Genomic DNA, 4277 nt, shown 5'->3' with positions numbered 1-4277 from the left:
GTTTTACTATACTCTATTAGCTGCTGGTGGGCTGTCGTAATAAGTCGCTCTATTTATTACCAAAGCTGACGTCATTCTTGAATAGCAAAGCTGACGTTATTCTTTAATTAATTTGACTTAGGTTACGTAATTCATAGTTAAACTTTTTCTTGACAACAATAAAATTTTGCGAAGTTTAAGTTGATGGTTTTGAGATGGATTATAATCAGTAATGCAATATTGCTGGCAAAAATTAATTATATTCTGAATTAAATGATTTTACAAACGTTCAAATGGGACTTACTTTTCACAATAATCTTACAACTAGCAATGCAAAAACATACCTTCAGTAGTCTCGAGTTTCTCAAAAAATTAATTCAATAATATTAATTCCTCTTATGATAATAGTTAGCTGATGTCTCTGTACATCCGTTTATAATCTCTCGTAAATCATAGCTAGTGGCTGGCAGGCACACCGCTCCTCTCAACCTCTCGCTTCAGACCTGCTACCGACTCGCTTCACATCTCGCTTACTACTGACTTCCTACGAACGCTGAAGTGCGGTCTCTCCTACCAACAATGCTTTCTGGTGCAGACAGTCCCTGCTACCATTACAAAATATATCAATGCGCGGTCTTTCCCGCTCTTTTCTTAAAATGTATTCATACGCTGTCTCTCCCGTCCTTTTTAAAATTATACCTCTCTTGCCAACACCACTTTGGTGCAGACATTCCCTGCAACCACAATTATTTCCAACATGACCAATATTAATTATTCCTACTTAATCCTATTTATAAAATATAAACATCTTTCATAAATTGTGGTTTGACAATAGACAATAGAAATATACACGTCTTACAAGCCGTACTATGGTCAGATATGCGCACTATACAACCGCACTGCTTTCAACTACGTTGTTCTCGTAGATGCCTCTTGTTATTTCAGAAGATTCTGATTTTCCATCCAGATTGTCTTTCTTTGGAATTCTCTCATATACCTGTCCTTTAATGGAAAGATATGTTAAACGAAAATGACATCAGTTTCGTTCTCTGCTACCGCAGTGCACCTCCACACTATTAAGGTCATCAGTCCCTAAGCTTACACACTACTTAACCTAAATTATCCTAAGGACAAAAACACACACCCATGCACAAGGGAGGACTCGAACCTCTGCCGGGACCAGCCGCACAGTCCATGACTGCAGCGCCCAAGACCGCTCGGCTAATCCCGCGCGGCGGCTAGGAATTAATATCAACTTCACCGCCCCCCTCCATCCCACAGTTGTGGAGAAGATTCAATGAAGTCTCGCTACATCGCAGCAAAAACAGGAAAAACTGTCACATGACTAGGTACATCCACATTCCAGTTGAAAATAATCGTTATCCCTCCACAGTGAAAGGAAGGTAAAACGATCACAGACTATAGGCAGCACTGAGTGAACTGCAGAACAGCCCAAAATGAATTATGTTAGTTTCCTCAGGGCTGAATAATCTGCAATCACGTTACATCTACATCTACATATATACTCCGCTAGCCACCACCCTCACACTGTGAGATAACACCTCACACTACTTTAAAATTACAAAAGGTGGCTGTACCTTGTCATATCCCTAAGTTAATTTTAGCTACATGTCGAGTAATATAAAAGTATTTCAGATGTATGTTGCATAAATGCTTTATGAGAAGTCGCAGTCATTTAGTTGCACTATAATAACCCTACTTGTCTTGATCACAATGTTTTAGTGACTATCACGCCTTACGCCTTTTGGCTTTATGTCAGTTTCAAAGGATCCAAAAATAAAACCAGTGTTCTATGGATAAAAAATGGCAGCATTAATCTGTTCAGTATAGACCACTGTATCTATATTGCACAGATTCATTCTGCTATTTTAAACATTGAGTTATATTTTTGCGTAACCTGAATACGGCGTAACGCTGAAACGCGTGATATGTAATGCACTCCGTCATCAGGCCACAAGTGGCCCATCGGGACCATCCGACCGCCGTGTCATCCTCAGATGAGGATGTGGATAGGAGGGGCGTGTGGTCAGCACACCGCTCTCTCGGTCGTTATGATGGTTTTTTTTGACCGGAGCCGCTACTATTCGGTCGAGTAGCTCCTCAATTGGCATCACGAGGCTGAGTGCACCCCGAAAAATGGCAACAGCGCATGGCGGCTGGATGGTCACCCATCCAAGTGCCGGCCACGCCCAACAGTGCTTAACTTCGGTGATCTCACGGGAACCGGTGTATCCACTGTGGCAAGGCCGTTGCCCCGTGATATGTAATGACGTCAATGAAATACGGTGGTCATCCACAGATAGCGTTATTGCAACAGTGCTTGTTATAAAACCCCTGTGCAGTCCATTGCGGGATATTGGTTAACCCTACCCTCAGTTGCGTCTAGCCCCTTCCAAACCAAAATACTGGATCCACTGCTGGACAGATCAACAGAGTCGTCTCATTTATATTAAGAACAATTATCAGGGGCGTTTTCGACTAGTAAAATAATGTAATCGATATGGTGATCAAAGAGTCGAAGAACGTCTTTCCCACGGATGGAAAGAGAATTTGCAGATGACATCTTTTAGGGCAGTAGCTGCAATATACTATCAGTGGACATAAACTGACTACATGACAGCATTCTCACGAACAGCTTGGGATCAATTACACGAGCGAAACATCGTAATGTCGTTCGGCGAGGTTCCCGAGGTTTCGATACGGGCGGTTACAAGTCGGACGGCGCCAAGGTCACGCGCAGCACTGGGTCGCCGCAGTGGCGCTCCCGACGGCCGGAAGCGGCCCCCACGTGCCGGAAGTTGGGGCAGGTCGCAAGCTGCTGCGCGGCGCATGCGCGGCGCACCCCACTGACGTCACCGGGGAACCCCCGCGGGGCCTCTCGCGAGAAACCCGAGCGCCTCTGCGCGGCTCATCTGCCGCCGCCTGCTGCGCAGTAGCCGGCCTCAGCGGCGCGGCGCGTGTCTTCATGATTGGCTGCGCGTTGGAGGTACTTCAGGTCGTAAACAACTGCATTTTCCGTGCTCGCCTGTTTCGGAATCAACTCGGCGGTTTTCCCAAACAGATCCAACACAGTCAAGACTCAACTATTCCAATATCGAACTTAACAATGTACAAGTTTAGTGACTGTAGCGCCTTATAATGCTGTATACACAAGGCAAAACATCGTAACTAATTTTTCGAACAATATGCACAAAGCTGTTGTTCCTTTTCTCCTTCTTATTTTTCCTAAAGGTCTCTGTTGGACAGAGACCTTCATGGAATAGATTATTTTCTCCTCCCAGAACCCCATCATTGTTTCCTTTCGTCTCTTCCGCTCTACGTCTGAAATCTTCACTATCTCCATTAGTAATTCTTTATACTTTTCCTGTATGCTTTTCTGTTGTTGATCTCTGTCACACTGATCGGTGTACACTTGCTTCTCCAACTTTCCTTTCCTTTCACCTTGATCCCCAGCTCCGATCAGTCCTTCGGATACCATTTGATTTGCGCCAGCCCTCTTTCTCTCGTGCTTCTTTTGTCATTCTGTACACATTCAGCCGGCCGGAGTGGCCGAGCGGTTCTAGGCGCTACAGTCTGGAACCGCGCGACCGCTGCGGTCGCAGGTTCGAATCCTGCCTCGGGCATGGATGTGTGTGATGTACTTAGGTTAGTTAGGTTTAAGTAGTTCTAAGTTCTAGGGGACTGATGACCTCAGATGTTAAGTCCCATAGTGCTCAGATCCATTTGAACCATTTTATTTCTACACATTCATCCTAAATCATATTTCCCATAAACATTGTCTTTTTCTTTCTATACGATTTCTCTTGATGTAAACTATAAATCACTTTGGAAAATTAAGGTTACGTTGCTAATTATCTGTCTGCAGCTACACGTTTGCAGTTTTGGCACATATTAAAATCTCCGCGCCGTAGCACCATATCACGCCGCTAGAGGAGCCAAATCAAACTTTACCTTTGCTCTTGTAATGCGGTGCTTTTCACTGTGGCTTGTCGATATCTAAGTACACCAGGAGTGCAGACACGTACTTGCAAATAAATAAAAAAATTACGCACGTTCGGGAGAACGTCGTTTCAAATACCTGTATGGCCGTCCTGGTTTAGGTTTTTCGTAGTTTTCCTTCATCGCTTAACGCAAATACCTGGACAGTTCCTTTGAAAGGGCGCAGCCGATTTCCTCCCCCTTCGTTACTTAATCCGAGCTTCTCTTCCGTCTCTAATGACCTCGTTGTCGTCGGCATGTTTGACGTTTGACGTTAATCGTTCACCCTATTTTCCAGG

At 44.4% G+C, this 4277-nt stretch overlaps 1 pseudogene; it reads right to left on the bottom strand.

Annotated features, from left to right (window-relative positions):
• Window positions 1-2137: 2137 nt before the first annotated feature.
• Window positions 2138-2254, bottom strand: LOC126093116 (5S ribosomal RNA; annotated as a pseudogene).
• Window positions 2255-4277: the final 2023 nt, after the last annotated feature.

This window comes from Schistocerca cancellata, chromosome 7, assembly GCF_023864275.1.
Source record: "Schistocerca cancellata isolate TAMUIC-IGC-003103 chromosome 7, iqSchCanc2.1, whole genome shotgun sequence".
Lineage (NCBI taxonomy): Eukaryota > Metazoa > Arthropoda > Insecta > Orthoptera > Acrididae > Schistocerca > Schistocerca cancellata.
Note: the sequence above shows the minus strand (reverse complement) of the source record. Positions and strands in the feature narration are given on the sequence as shown.